The 16,798-nt window shown below is 40.2% G+C and overlaps 1 long non-coding RNA gene across 1 annotated transcript; it reads right to left on the bottom strand.

The window, feature by feature from the left end:
• Positions 1 to 1,750: 1,750 nt before the first annotated feature.
• On the bottom strand, positions 1,751 to 15,803 carry LOC140526791 (uncharacterized). Its single transcript, XR_011974527.1, has 4 exons — positions 15,672 to 15,803; positions 12,631 to 12,675; positions 11,073 to 11,258; positions 1,751 to 2,500 (listed from the first exon to the last, which is right to left on the bottom strand). It is a non-coding gene; the product is annotated as an uncharacterized lncRNA (long non-coding RNA).
• Positions 15,804 to 16,798: the final 995 nt, after the last annotated feature.

Here is a 16,798-nt window from a genome sequence, read left to right as displayed (position 1 = left end):
AGTTCTGTATAAATGTTAGCTATTAGACGTAGTGCTTGTACTTCCAACCTAGTTGAGAGGTGGAGACCTAGTCTTAAAAAAAAATAGAAATAATAAAAATGTAGACTTATAGAGCTGGAAGTGTTTTTTAATCATCTAGTTGAAATCACTCATTTAAAAGATGAAAAAAAGTAGCATTGCTTCAGATTATTCTAGAAAAGAGGCTGATTTTTCAAAGCCTAAAAATAACTTGAGTAGGGGTCTTGCTGGTCTTGGAGTTCTTAATGTAGTTAAGTAAGGTTATGTTATCTTAAAGTAGTTAAGTTAAGTAAGTTAAGTAAGGCATTATCAATGAGATTTTGACTGTTTAAAAAACATTTGTGTAAGAAAATTGGTCAAAGTTAATGTTACAAGTTTCATTGGACAGGAAATATTACCCCCTCTCCTGAAAGAAAGAAAGAAAGAAAGAAAGAAAGAAAGAAAGAAAGAAAGAAAGAAAGAAAGAAAGAAAACATGTTTGGGGTTGAGGGGAAAGGAGAGTAATCAGTTATCTATAGTTCTAAATCTGTCCTCCAACACTTAAGATCCCAAGCCAGGGAAGGAAATAGTCCAGAGGAGCAAGATGATAGACCCTCATCTAGCAGTGGATCCACCTGGCTGCCAAGACATTATGTCCTACTTGCAAGGGAGTAACTCATTCTTTAACTACCACACCTGAATGTAACCTCCTTGGGAAGAGGACTGTCACAACTACTCTAAATCTAAAATTCTCTCCCCAGGAATCAAGGTGGAAAAGGGGAGAGTATGCTCCTGGTTAAAGGGTGGTATGTTTGGACTCCTGTTCCTGCTTTAACTTCTCAGTAAACATTCCTTTTTAAAAGCTTATTAATTGTTGATTACTTATTGATGGTATCAAGGAGATATCAACCGGCTAAATGATACTGGGGAGATACTAACAGGTTCTGGCAACTGATTATAGGGCAGTAGTCACTGGAGATTAATATTTGGAGAACATTCTTGGTAGGAGCCTCTGATAGAAGTTCAAGATGATAGATAGCATTTGAAGAACCTCATTATCACTTGGGGGTACCCTAGAATACTGAGGGGGAGGTCCTTTGTTTTCAAGAGGACCAATGACATCTTCCAGAGTCATCAAAGTCCAGTGACAAGACAAAAGTCAGGGCAGTTGGTGATGGCCCAGGATGCAGTGGATGACCTTGAAGCCTTCAATTTCTAGCCAGAGTGTTTCAGCTTCAGCTGCCTTCATGGCTATTGAAACAAATTGTTCTCATCCACCCATTCTTCCTGAGTAAGTCTTCACACACTTATGATAGACATCCCCATAACTCACCAACGGCCTTGGCCCCATCAATTACCCTCAACCTGGTTTAGCCTACCAGCTGAGACGCTTTTACTGGGGTGTTGCTACAGCTTCTTGGAGCCATAGATGAGAGTTGAATGTTAGAGGACACTAAAAGTGGGAGCCCTCACATCAGAGGTACTTTAGTCCTCCCTGAACATCTCATACACCTCTAGATGAGATACAACCAGCTGTTCCCTGAGGACCCAACCTGCTAATGCACATGTCAGTTGGGAGGATAAGTACAGAGTCTCACTACTTCAGTAATGTATATAAAGTGCTTTGCAAACTGTAAGACATTATATAAATATAATCTGTTACTAAATTGTAATGACATCTACACTGCTATAACTACCAAAGTTCATTTCAAGGTAACTAGAGTTGATGGAGTCTGGGAAGAACTCATTTAGTGCCTTTGGAACTCTGTCCAACACCTTAAAGGGTGAAAAGAGCAACATCCTGCCCAAAGACAGGTTAGAAAAACTAGAAGAAGCAAGAACATGAGGAATCAGTCAATCAACCAACATTTATTAAACGCTAGGTCACACATGGGCCAGGCACAATAGCAAGTGCTGGATATACAAAGATACGTGAAACAGTCTCTCCCCTCACAGAGGTAGCTCATCATGTCCCAATGGGGGATACAACATGTACATACGGAAGGATAGAAAAATATATACAAAATTATTACTATGTAGTTTGGGGAGAGAGAGAAAGCACTAACAACAAACAAGAGTGTGTTTTGTTTTTGTTCATTTAGTTTACTAAAAGAAAATATTTAACGATCATTCTGTTGGAATTACACCTGCAGCTCTCTCATAGGGTACACTGAATCCAAGCAGGAAGGCATAATAGAGGTCACTTAGATGCTGGTTGGATGATTGCTTTTAGGTTTTATAGAAGAGGAACTTAAGAGCCATATGGGAGACAACTTGTTTATGATTTCATGGGGACTGGATGTTCTTCATTATCGTGTCATTATGTCATCCAAAGCCAAAAATCCTTGGGTGACAGACTGAAGGAAGAAGAAAGGGCTGCATAATCAGCAGTCTTCTAACTACTTCTGCATCATCTTGGGTGAAAAATGTGTTCCTAAGAAATGGCGCATATTAGGGATCTTATATTGTCTTCAGGGTGTTAACAAGATAGGAAATGAAGGACCTAAGAAAGCAAGAAAAAAATTCAAAATAAAGTCATCACAAAATGATGGAAATGTCCAATAAAACACTAAATAGATATGAGTTGGAAAGACCACCACTAGACATACCCCAACAAGGTCAAAAACAGAGGGAAATGTCCCATATATACAAAAATATTTATAACAGCACCTTTTGTGACAACCAATGAGCTGGAAGGGTAAGCAAGGTGTCACAGCAGATAGAGTGCTTAGCCTGGAATCAAAAAGACTCATCTCTCCCAGATCAAATCTGGCCTCAAATACTAGCTGGGTAATCTGGGTCAAGTTTGCCTTAGTTTCCTCATTTGTAAAAAGAGGTGGAGAAAGAAGTGGTGAACCACTCCAGTATTTTTGCAAGAAAACCCCAAATGGGTCACGAAGAGTTGGACATGAATTAAATGGCTGAATAACAACAACAATGAAGTGGGGGGAAAAGGGTGGGTGCCCATTGACTGGGGAATGGTTAAAAAAATTGTGGTATATTACTGTAAAATAATTTAACTTCATTTAAACCTAGGAAATAGTGAATGCAAAAATTTTAGAGAACCTTGAAAAGATTTGTACAAAATGGCATAAAGTAAAGTAAACAAAAGAGAACCAGGACAGTTTACACAGTGACCACAATACTATAAAGTAAAAGAAGATTGAACATCTTTAGTACTCTGATTAATGCAATGACCAGCCATGTCTTCTGAGAATTTAGGTTAAAGTGTGCCACCTGACTCTCACCATACAGGTGGTAAGCTTTGGCTGCACAGTAAGGAATATCCTGCTAGATATGGTCAACGCATTGATTCATTTTCTTTTTCTAAATTTCTTTGTTATGAGGTAGTGGTTTGTTGGAGTAGGGGAAGGATAATAGGCTCATACATTTAGAGCCGAAAGGGAGCCTAAAAGTTATGGATCCCAGCTCCCTCATTTTACAAATGAGTAAACTGAGGAATAGAAAGGTTAAGCCCAGAGTTACAATGTAAGTTTCTGAAGCAGGATTTGAGCCCAGATCTTTTTGAATCTAAAACAAACTCTCCATCTACCATACCAAGGCATTGGGAAGTGCCAGTGATAGGGTAAAAAATAGTATTGGTAAAATGTTTTTTAAAAGACTACATCCACAGCATAAGAGGAGCAGATACAACAGAATCCCAAATTTTAAAAGTTTTTAAAAAAAGCAATTCTAGAAGCATTGGCCATAGGAACAACATATTCAGAGGCCTAGAACAAAGTAGTCTGTACTAATACAATGCAGACCAGTGAAGTCTGTTTCAAATGATACACTTTTGGAGAGAGGGAGAACTAATGAAGGAAAGAAAAGAATTAGCTATGGAGAAAGTCATTTCTCCAGAAATTGGTTTTTTGGGAGCAGTAGCCTTTCCTTAAAATCCTATGCATGAAAAAAGAACTCAAACCAGAATAGGAACAAGCCCCAATGAATATTTTTCCCAGGAAGAAAAACACCTTTTAAATGAAGTTTAAATGAAGTTTTAAATGAAGTCTAAGAGTTGAGATGGTGATGGCCAATGCCTCTATCTTTTCAATCTTAGAACTTTTTAGAACAGTAACTGACTATAAGCTGTCTTCTAGGAGGGCATCTTGTGCCACTGAATCATCTAGATGCCAGTTTCACTGTTTTTCGTGAAGATGCACTCAAACTGATACTGACAAATATTTTCAGTTGTTTCACTTGGGAACCAATACATTCTTGACTTGTTCCTGGGATAGTACAATGGACTTGAGATAGTAAGAGAACATGTAACTGGCTTTCATTGATGAGTTCAACTCCATCAACCAAAGAAGCATTTATTAAGCATTTACTGTGTGTTGGGTGGGTATTGGACTAAGAGCTGAGGACATAGAGAAAGAAGTGAAGCTGTCCTTATCCTCCGGGTATTTATATTTTAATAAGATTGACAATTGGTACACATAATAAATATATACAAAAGAAATACAAGGCAATTTTGGGAGGGGGTGTACTAGCAGTTGGTGGGGACAGGGACCAGGAAAGGCCACATGAAGAAGGTAGCACATCAGCTGAGTCTTGAAGGTAACCAGGGTTTCTGAGAGGCAGAGGTAAAGTGCAAGTATTGGGGGGTAGAGGATAGAGGGGTAGGAGGTGCATTCCAGGCATGAGGGGCAGCCCATGCAAGGAACAGACATCGAGTGTGGAACAGAAAGTAAGCCAGGATGGCTAGATCAAAGAGTTTAAGGGGAAAAGGGAGTAAGGCAGTCAAGAAAAAGAAAACTGGAAAGGTAGGAAGGGGCCAGGTTGTGAAGAGCTTTAAACGTCAAACAGAGGAATTTATATTTGATCCTTGAGGCAATAGGGAGCCACTGGAGTTTGCTGAAAAGATTTGACATGATCAGACCTGTTCTTTAGGAAAATAATTTTGGCAGCTGTGTGAAAGATGGGATTGAAGTAGAGAAAGGGTTGAGGTAGGAGAGGCTAAATAGGAAGGCACATAATAGCCCTGACTAAGGGAGGCCTCCTGTAGAAAGTGGGGCTTGAACTGAGTCTTGAAGGAGATCAGGGATTCTACAGGACTGAAATATAAAGGGGGTACATTCTGATGCACTACAGCCATCTTCCTGCCATCCCCTTACCCTCATCAGGCTTAAATTCAGTACTCCAGCTGTCACTCTCACCCCCTGTTGCTTCTGACTAGTGACAAGGCTGCCATCTTTCTGTCAGGCAGGAAGTCTCATATGTTCCCTCTTTCCCCACTCTCTTTCTTTCTACTTCTTCCTCAGGAACAGTAATCAAATCCATACTACTATTGCTAAAAAGGGAAGGACACAGCAGTCAATTGTCCAGCTACTCTATTTACCATTCCTAGCTATCATTCTATTTATATGTGTGCATACACACACAGAGTTATAGAGTTATATACACATATATACATATATATGCATATATGTACTATATAGCTATAGCTATTGCCTGTTAGAATCTAAGCTCCTTGAGGGCAGCAAACATCTTACTTTTTGTATTTATATCCCCAGAGTTTAGCACAGTACGTGGTATGTACTTAATGTAAGCTCTTTATAAGTTGCTTTTTCAATCATTCATTTGCAATTAATTTATCAGCTCATGTAATAAGTTTAAACCCTGGCCACAGGAACCTGGGGTAGCCCCAGTTGCAGGGTTATACTTGCTTAATAAGATCTGAAATGTCCTACTCCACTGCAATTTTTATCTTTGGGTAGAAAGAGGGATGTAACTGAATGTTCATTCCTTCACTCTCCTATTTCCAAAAGGGGTTTTGAAGTTCTCTCTTTAGTTCATATCAGATATTTGAAGTGTAAGGGTACAGTTTTGTTTTGGAATTTCAGGATCAATGCTACATTTCTCCTTTAAAAGGGAGGATACCAGCTTAATCTTGGTCAATTTAGCTCTCTCTCACCAAACACCTGGTACACAAAACGCAGTCACAATTAGCACTCAAAAAAAAAAATGCTTCTCAAAGTAAACAATAAAACAGAAATCAAGGAAGTTATGCTGAAGGATAGAATACACAAGAGTAATTAAGCTCTTCATCTCAAAGTGAGGTAAAATTTCAACTCAACCAAGAAGAGAATGATCTCATTGGGGAAATCTGCATGTAGCCTCTGGAGAAGCAGGCAAAGGGAGTGAAGGAACACGTTGAGGGTTCAGCTTTTCTCACACGCCTGGGGATTCCTTTCCACCATTCAAAAGTTTGCACTTTCTCTGTCAAAATCTGCTCCACATTTTTCTTTCTTTCTTTCTCTCTAAAACTGAAGTTGTATCTTCCTCTATACACCATATATGCCATGTCATAGACTCAGAGGTTTCTTAGCTAATCAGAAACTGCATCCACCTTCATATAAGCAGAATCATAGAATTTATTATATATATTATATTTATTATATATAATCACATTATTTATTATATTGTTTGCACGTAACTTCTTTTTTCATGTTATCTCCCTCATTAGATTGTGAGTTCCTTGGGAGCAGGGACTGTCTTTTGCCTTTTTGTCAGTATTTAGCACAGTGCCTGGTAGATAGAAGGCACTTAATAAATGCTTATTGACTGTTCAGCCCTCTTAGGAGAGAGGAGCTACATATTTAGTCAAGGGAAGGGGGACAAGACACAGAAACTTGAGATTGAGTTTTATGTGTGTGAGGAAAAGCAAGTGGAGTCTGAAGAGGGGCATAATATATATATAAGAAGTCTCAAGAGCTAGTCTGGGGCCAGGTTGTTACGAAGAGCTTTAAAAGCCAGAAATGTTGATAGGTGCTCTTAGAGGTCATAGGGATCCATTGGAGTTTATTGAGTAGGGAAGTGACATGGTCAGACCTGGGTTTTAGGAAAATCATTGTGCTTGCCATGTGGAGGATGAATTAGAGAAGGAAAAGACTTTAGGTAAGAAGACCAATTAAGAGGCTATTGCAATAGTCCAAGGGAGAGGTGATGAGGGACCAAACTAGGGTGTTGGCTTCATTAGAGCAGAGAAGGGAATAAATATGAGGAATGTTATAGATTTAGACAGAGGCAGCTGCTTTCACAGTGGGCCTGGAGTCAGGAAAATCTGAGTTCAAATCTGGTTTCGGTTATGCAACCCTATGCAAGTCATTCAGTTTCCTCAACTGTAAAATAGATTTAACAGCAACTACTTCACAGGATTGGTGTGAGGATTAAATGAGACAACACTGTAAAAAGCACTTAGATCAGCATCTGACACATAGTAGGCACTATATAAATGGTTATTCCCTTCGCCTTCCTAGATACAAGACATGACAACTGATTGTAAAGAAGGGTGAGGGAAATGACAAGTCAAGGACAAGTTTACTCTGGCGAATGGAAGAATGGGAGTGCCTTCATCAGGTCAAGGCAAGCATTCTGTAAGTGCTTGTTATGTACCAGGCACTGTGCTAAACCCTGGACTGAAGTAGAAAAGTTCAGAAAAGGGATGCATTTAGGAGTGGAAGGGGAAAGATAGTGGATTTTGTTTTGGATATGTTGGGTTTGAGATGCCTATGGTACATTCAGTTTGAAATTTTCTGTTTAGTATAAAGTTGACAAGATTGTAAAGGATTGAGAAGTAAATGAAGGCAGAAGAAGTAAAGACAAATGAGTACAGACAGATTTTTCAAGGCATTTTGCTGAAAAAAGAAAGAAGAAGTATAAGGCAATGGTTTGTAGGGATAACAGAATCTAGTGAGGTGATTTTTTTTAAGTATGAGGATAAGGGCATTTCTGTAGGTTTCAGGAAAGGAACAAGTATAAAGGCAGATGTCGAAGATGAGAGATATCGAGTTGATAGATATGGGGGGTAAGCTGCTAGAGAAGATGGAAAGAGAAGAGATCAATGGTCCATAGAGAAGGGTGATCCTTGGGGAGAAGAGCCACCTGCTCAATTGCAGTAAAGGAGGAGAGAATGGAAAAATATAAAATACTAAGGGATTTTGGGATATAGAAAAGAGAAGAGGGAACTTGTGACAAATGACTTTAATTTTCTCTGGATAGTATGAAGTGAGGTCAGTGGCTAAGAGGATGAAGGTAGGGCAGGTGATTTGGGAAGCTTAAAGAAAGATGAAAGTGTTTGGAAGGTCATCTGTGGCGAGTGGGAGAATCAATTTAAGAGAAGTAAAAGGGTTGTCTTCTTCAGTGAGGGCCCAGTTGAAATTAGATAGTCTACATATGTGGTTGATCCAGTCAAAATAGTGGCATGACTTCTTCCAATTCTGTTCCACATGAGCAGGAGCAGAGGAGATAAATGAGAGCAGTAATCGAGGCTTGGAGTTTGGCAAGACATGAATAGCACTAGGACAGGGGAGCAAGGGATTCAAGAGTAAAGGATAATGTAGAATTGAACGAGTTAATAAAGAGATTGGGACTGGAAAGAAAGTACAGCTAGACCAGGTGTGATGGCCTGGGAAAGTACTGAGAAGATGGAGAGATTGGAGTCACAAGGTTAGTGAAGGGCACATCCAGGAGGAGTAAGGCATAAGGAGAAATGAGGTGATAGGAGATGATGATCATTTAAAGCATTATCAGAGTTCTTGACTGTGGAAGTTGAACACTTGTGAGTAATAGCAGTACCAAGGGTATGACCCTTCTTGCATGTGCTTGAGGTAGGTCATGAGAATTGAGTAGGCTGAAGAACTAAGAAGTTAAGATGTTTGAGGAAGCATCATATTTATGTTGAATTCCCTTAGTTGTGCAGGAGCCCTGCTCTAGAGGAACACTGCTGGTCAGGTACTTAACTCCTGGAAAAAGGAGAGCATATCCTAAAGATTATTATCTGACAGCTGCAAGATCTGGATACAGTGATAAATTCAGACAGAGTGAACTTCAAAGGAGAACAGTCAATGAATTATTTCCCAGAGTTCTGTAAGAACTAGTGAATGGGATTGCCAAGCCTGTCAGTAATCTTCAAAAGATCAGGAGGAACAGGAGACCTACCACAGGACTGGAGAAATTAAAATGGCTTGATGTTCAAAAAAAAGAAAGAGAAGATAATCAGCAAGCTACATGAACTTGTATTCTATTGAATGTACTACATGAACTCTGTTCTACCTCAGCTACATACATGAATTTGACTTTCATAACTGGCAAAGTTCTAGACTATATCATTAAAAGGATGACCAATGAACCTCTAGAAAAGGAAGTGGTGACATAGAGACTTGGTACACTAGGGCAAGGATATAGATAGAGTTTGCTTGGATTTGAGTAAAGCTGTTGAGACAAAGTCTCTCATGCTATCCTTGGGGACAAGTTGGAGAGATGAGGACTAGGTGATGGGAGAGTTAGGTGAGACCAGAACTAGATGGATGGTAGGACTCAAAGAGTTGTCATTAATGGTATAATGCCAACTTCAAAGGAAGACCCTAGGAGAGTGACCCAAGGATGTGAGGTGGCAGTGTGCTGTTTAACATCTCTAGCAACCACTTAGTTAAAACAATATGTGATATGCTTATCAATGACAAAATGCTAAGAGGGATAGCTAACACTTTGGATGACAGGATTCAAAAAGATCTATAAATTATACATTTATCCCATTACATTTCAAGTGTTGAACTTGGGCTCAAAAATTCATTTTCACAAGTACAAGGTGTGGGAGGAATGGCTAGACAGATGGAAATTTATCCAAAAAAAATCTAGAGGTTTTAGTATCTTACAAGCTCAATGTGAGTCAATAGTGTGATACAACAATCAAAAATGCTAATGCGATTTTAGGTGCCATTAAGAGAGGTGGGTGTTGTGTCTAGGTATATGAAGGTGGTGGGCCCCTTATATTCTGCCCTGTTCAGACCATATCAGTTCTGGGTACTGCATTCTAGAAAAGTTATTGACTAGTAAAGGATCTTCAGATTCTTAATATCTTTTGAAGGTAGGCTGAAGAAGCTTGATATGTTTAGTCTGGAAAAGAAAAGATGTAAAAAGGGCAATGATAGTTGTTTTCAAGTATTTGAAGAGTTGTCACCTCAAAGAGGGATTCCACTTGTTCTGCCTGGTCTTGAAGGTCAAAATGAGGAGCAGAGGGTAGAAGCAGCGAAGAGACAAATTTAGTCTCAACATAAAGAGGAATGCTTTAACAATTAGAACTGTCCAGGAGTGGGATAAGCCATCTTGAGGGACTGTGGGTTCCCCTTCCCTGGAAGTCTTCAAGCAAAGGCCCCTTGTCAGGGATACTGGAGAGGGGATTCCTATCCATGTTCAGGGCTCTGAAGTCCCCCAACTCAGATTCAATGATTCTATGAACAATCCCTTTGAATCTGCCATCTCCACACATCATTTTTCTGGAGACAGAATGGGACAGGTTTTACATAAAGTAGATAAATCATTCATAGAGAATTTTGGGAAAAGGCAAGCAGCAAAGGACTGGAAGCCCCTTGTTTTGGGGCTTTGGAGGACAGTATATGATACCCTTCCAACCTCTGATTCTAAACAAAGCTATTTGCGTTTATGCAGACAGACAATTAGGCTCTACCTTATGGCAGAGAGAGAGCAAGAAATCAAATCTGATCATGTCTCATCATATTTACCCAACCTCACATTTCCCTACTGCGCCGTTTAACATTTTGAAATTCAAATCACATTTCTACCTTGGACATTGTGAGAGGACTATTTTTATCCCTGCCGTAATCATCTAATTTGCTGATTACAGGTCTCAAATTGCCACAGAGAACTCAATTTTTTAAAAGAATTGTCCTGTTTGATCACATATGCTGTTCAAGCTCTGCAGTCCTTTGCTCTACAAGGTTACCTGCCAGGGAAAGCTGACCAGCAGTAATGGCATTAGAAGCCTATGCTTAAAAATCCAGCATTAGATAATCTCCCTACAACAATAGAACCTTAAATACAATTTGCTACACGTATTTCAGTTTCTGAATTGACAGACAATTGCATTTCACATTGAATAAGTACAGCTTTTCCCACCTCATCCCATTTCCAAATTTAACTTTAGAATGCAGTTATGGCCTCAACTTAATCCAGGCTGAGCTGACCAGTATTTCCCTGCAGACTGTGGTGTCTGATGTATTGTCATTGCTCGATTCACCAGGACTAATTTTATTTTTATTTCATTGTCTCACCTTCCCAGTTAGCAGACATTCCTTTCCAATTTGTTTGCTGGGGCCTTTGGCCTCCCACAGTTTCCATCCTCTTTCTCAAGAGATCAGAATAGGCACTGTCTTGGAGCTGAAAGCTTTTTTACACTTGGAGAAACAGATATGCATTCAAAGACCAAAGCAGTCTGCAGCTCTTTGCCATTTTAAAATCTGCAAACCAGAAAAAATATTATTTTGCAGTGCACAATTTTAGAAGGCATATTGTCTTTGTGGGCTAAAAAAAAATCTGTACCAATAGCTAAACAATTATAATGTATTGGAGTTTGATGTTGAAAATGTTCTCTATTCCAGGTAATTTGGTGTCTTCACCTCCCCCAGTCTACTCTACTCCCCAATTTATTCCCCCTCCCTTTGACCCTTAGTATACCAAAATGAACATCAGACCTAGTTTAAGTGACAGCTCTGTGCTTAACTTGTCCTTCCTTCTTTCTTTCCTCCCTCCCTCCCTCCCTCCTTCCCTCCCTCCCTCCCTTCCTTCCTTCCTTCCTTCCTTCCTTCCTTCCTTCCTTCCTTCCTTCCTTCCTTCCTTCCTTCCTTCCTTCCTTCCTTCCTTCCTTCTCATTCTAAAACCTTAAATCCAGTGCACTCTGAAGGCCAACAATAGATCCCTGCCCAAGGCTCCTCTTAATGGCTGGCTTAGAGTGATTATCAATAGTGACAGTTTCTCTTTCCCTTCCAGCGTGATTGAGCTTTTTTTCCTTTTGCTCATTAAAAGTGCCATTCCCTAACTACTTCTTAAAGAGGCTTATTCACTCAATGGGCATTACCTTCCTCTAAGTGAGTACCTGAAAAGGCCAAGGTCTCCCATTGCATCCTGGGCCATCTCCAGTCATCCTTATGAATATCTAGTCACTGGATCCAGATGGCTCAGGAGCAGAACATGAAGCTGATGACCTGCACAGCCCTCCTTCACTCAAAACAAAGTCAAGTGCAAGTCATGTCACCATTTCTCTGATGTCATGGTCTTCTTCAAAAACGAAGGACGAACACAACAACCAACTTGTTCCTAACTAGCTATATGAGCTTAGGTAACTCACTTCCCTTATCTGGTCTCAGTGTCTTCCTCTGTAAAATGAAAAAGGGCTAGATGACCTCTGAGATCCGTTTCAGGTCTAACATCCTGTGATTCCATTACTGATGCTATCCCCTGTTTACCCTACCTGGAATACCTTCAGTTCAACCTATAATCCAATTCAACCACACAAACATTGATTCAATACTTCTTATGTGTAGTTATGCTAAACCTTGGAGATTAAAAAGGCAAAATTAAAACAGTCCCTGTCCTCAAGGAGTTTACATTCAACTGGTACCTCATTCTTCCTCTCTCTGCACCCCACCAAGCTATGACTCCAGCCCCAAATGATCTCTCATCTTCCTGACTTCCCCACCTCCCCAACACATACAATTTTTTCATGTTTCCATATATGCTCACTTTTATTCTATTCCTTATGAATTGCAGTGTTATTACCCTTATTATCCTTACAAGATTGCAAAACGGGGATCCAGAAATGGGGAGACTTACTTGTGTACTGTGGGTTCAAAGTCTGAAGAGGCTTTGCTAGCTCATCTATACATGAAAGACCAGAAACAGTAGTTAGGCGAGAGGCGGACAATGACCTTGCCATCTGGACTTAACTTTGGAGCATGCTTAGAACCATTAGGGTAGCAGACACAAAACATTGTAGGTCCCCAAAGACACTGCAAAAGAATTAGACCCACAAGACTATGGGATTTCTGTGGCAGAAATTCCCTGAAGCCCCAACCCACTCTAAAGCTATGATCCTATGATCTATTGAAATTAGTTAAGGGCACAGTACCCCAGTGGAGAACTAAATAGGAAGCCACATAGACTTTCTAGCCCTAAACTGGAATGGCATCTTTAAGAGAGATTCATTGCTCAGTCACCAAGAAATAAGAGTTCCAAAAATTGAATTAAGCCTGAGGACACTGGCTAGATGTTAGTAGCCATGCTCTGTATTCCTTACAGTATGTCCCATGAGGTGAGGAGTTTCTTAGAGGCAAAATTCCCTTCTAGCCAAATCTCTGAGGAAACAAACCATTTTTCTTGAGGAGAAAAAACAGCAGGATGGTTTTTTCACCAAAAAAGGTGTTGTTGATTTTTTTTTCAATCCCCCTTCTAGTCCAATAACTGGGTATGTTAAGATTTCTGCTCTTTCCCAAAGGAGCTATACCTTGAAAAATCATATAAATTTTAAGCTAAAAAGGCAATGCAGAGCTCACTTATTCTGCTGTGAAGAAGAGACAGCATGCCAGACAAGACCTCTGAACTGAAGCCAGAAGGTGGAAACAGAGGAAAAACTCTACCACTTTAGTTGCTTAGTGACTTGGCAACATTTCGTAGTACTGACCATGGGACTAACAAAGCAATGCCCAGTGGAGACTACTGGGCATCAGAGTCCACATCTCCAGCAAAGATGACACACAGGAGACTACCAGGGAGAAGGTACAGAAGGAGCAGGGCAATGACTTCATCAGAATATAACTGTGGCTCTGCAGCTTCAAGGATATAGATTGATCCTCTATTTTCATAGCCCAGCATTACATGTTTTTTTCCCAAATGTGTTCAACCTTTGTCCATTTCTCTCAATGATAGTATGTGCAATTGATGGGAAATGTGTGAATTGTATGGGGAAAATGTTTTATTGCTACATGTCTTACACAGAGAGGTTCCAGTTCTCTCTGGTCAACATAGCATCAAAACAATCAGGCTCTGCTGCTGACAGATATACACAATAAAGACAGGAATGTGTCTTGAATGTGGGCAACGGGGTAGAGAGGTATGCCTCCTTATTTGACCTTTTAATTCTGGCTAAAATTCATTTGAATGCTCAACCAGAGAGGAAATTCTGAGTATCTAACCCTGAACTAGGAAGTTATTTGTAAGAGAGGGCTTTGCTCTCCATTTAGAAATAAGGGGTTGAAAAGGAAAAGTCTCACTTTAGCCTGGGGGTCACTTTCCTTGGTTCTTCTTAGCACAGCATTATGGCAATGGCAAAAGAACATCAGTATCCTCTTCTAAGGGAGAGAATCTAACTACTATGCCCTAGCAGAGTAAAGCTGAAATGGTTTGGGTGACTCTGCAGATGAACACAAAAGACAGAAGCAGGACTACATGCCATACAGCTCTTGGGAGAACACTCAGCTGAGACTGTAGAACCAAGATAGCAACATGCTAGTAGAAAAAACATACACACACACACCTCCACAGCAGGAAGGAACTATGGGGGTCAGGAGAGCAACGTGCCCAGCAGAGATGCCACAATCAGCAAGAAGGGAGTCCAGTGAGAACATCCCTGGAAAACATTGGTGTTCAGAGGACCACACACACTTGTTCCCCTAGAGTGGGGCCCCTATAAGTGCCCATTCTACCTATTAATGGTATACATATTTATGGGAATGTGTGTTTTGTTGCAAATCTTTTTACTGCAGTATATCATTAAGTGCCTTTGATTTATTTAATTGTGTACTCTGGTTGACTAGTATTGTGAACTGTGGTTCTGAATGAATAGAATTCCATAAAGTACCTTGAACCTGTCTTGTCTATGGGACCCATCTTGCAATTTGGGGTCATATCTCTTGTAAGATGTAGGCCAAGACTAGGGTGAACAGTAGAGCTGTGCGTGTTCTTTTTGGATTGAACTAATATTGATCTTTGTTGCAATTGTTGTTCAGTTGTTTCTTTATGGTTCCATTGGGGTTTTCTTGGCAACGATACTGGAGTGATTTGTCATTTTATTCTCTAGCTCATTTTACAGATGAGGAAACTGAGGCAAACAGGCTTAGGTGACTTGCTCAGAGTCACACAGCTAATAAGTGTCTGAGGCCAGATTTGAACTCAGGAAGATGAGTTTTCTTGACTCCAGGCCTGGCACCCTACCTACTGTGCCATCTTGGTGCTGTAATATTGATCTATATCACTCCTTAAAGTAGCTTTCAGTTCTTGACCCTAATCTTTCTTGTCTTAGCTTTGCAAGGGAATGGGTATGGTAGACTGTGTAGCATTTGCCGGGCTGGGCAAACCCAAGGCAAGGTCTGAATCATTATAAATTAGGGTTAGCCTGCCATCCCCAGACAGTGCTAAAACAGAAGAGAATCTTTTGATTCTCTGGAAATGGAAAAAGATTTTGATAAGAGGTAACAGTTTGGGGGGAATGAGAAAAGCCCTCTGAGAACTGACATTTCAACACGTGGGTGCCTTTGGTAAATTTTGCTTAATGGTGAATTCTTTAACTAACTTGTGAAGGAGACTAGCTGAGAAAGAAGACAATGATTTCCTTTATTCCAAAGCTGAAACAGGCCAGCTGGACGCCCCCCTGCCATGGCTAAACACCAGGCTACAGATCTGCTGCTGCTGCAGCTGCCAACTTAACAAACATCCTTTGCACACACTTTCATCAATTCTGGTGCACACCTCACAGAACGCTGATTCCTTCAGCTGTTGGTGACTTAAAACTCCTGTACACACAATACATTTTTTTTTATGTCAGAGACTATTTCTCTGCCAATTGATTTTTGCAAAACTAACTACCTTTATTAACTTACTGGCTTTCTCATAGTCAACGAGAGGTTGTGGGTTGGTTCAGCCTAGAAACAAGAGGAGAGGGGGAAAAAGCAAACCTGAGATTAAAACCATGAGATGGAAACTGATCTATTAGCAAGAATGGGACAAGTACCTATCACTGTATTAGTTCTCTTCCAAAGGAAATAAGTCTGGGTCCCCATGCCATTAAATTCCATTATCCAGGGATGCTCTAGGAGTGGGACTGGCCTCTGAGCAAATGAATCTAAGGTTCTATCATAAATCCATCATTACATAGACAGTCCAAAACAAGATGGGCACTCATTGGAAATAACTGTCTGACCCTGGTCATCTTATTCACCCCCCTGTCTGAAATTAGGGCTACACTGAACAAGCCCAGAAAAAAAAAAAGCTAACCATAATCCTTCCTTAAAAAAAAAAACAAAACCTCAGAGGAATCACCAGGTATCTCCCAGGTAATGAGTCTATATCTCACTACCAATACCAAATTAGCTAGTCAACAAATATTTATTCAGATCCTATTATGTGCTAGGCATTGTGCTAAGCACCAAGGACACACACAAAAAAATACGTAAAAACAGTACCTGCCCTCAAGGAGCTCCAATCTAATGGATTCTAGTGTCATTCTGGAAAATTTTCCCTAGTAGTAGTATGGTGGGATAAACCTTAGACTTGGTATCAGAATACCAGGGGTTGAGTCCCAGAGCTATCACAAACTAGTCATGTGACCATGGACAAGTCAATTTTATTCTGTGATCCTCAATTTCCTTATTTGACAGTGGGGATGATAAAATCTGCCTTCCATGTTTTGTTAGCTAATGGATATGAAAAGGCTCTAGAAAAAAAAATCTAATTCCTACAAGGAGGCAAAGGTTGGAGCCTAGCACAGGCACTTCTATTCATGTTGAGTTCTTTCTCCTCCTCTTCAAACTCCAATGGCAAGATTTCTTAGACACGTAATAGCCCAAGTGACAAGGAAGAGATTAGAGATACTTGGTGGTTTGAAATAATGGCATTTAGGTACCCAGAAAGGTGAATTCCCCCTCTTTCATTTTCTCCAGAACCAGTACTGCTCTGCTGTTCTTGGGGGGTGAGAGAAGGCTTCTGGGCTATAGAAACAACCATAGGG

This window comes from Notamacropus eugenii, chromosome 1 (genome assembly GCF_028372415.1).
Source record: "Notamacropus eugenii isolate mMacEug1 chromosome 1, mMacEug1.pri_v2, whole genome shotgun sequence".
NCBI classification, from domain to species: domain Eukaryota; kingdom Metazoa; phylum Chordata; class Mammalia; order Diprotodontia; family Macropodidae; genus Notamacropus; species Notamacropus eugenii.
This window is presented reverse-complemented; position numbering and strand designations above follow the sequence as displayed.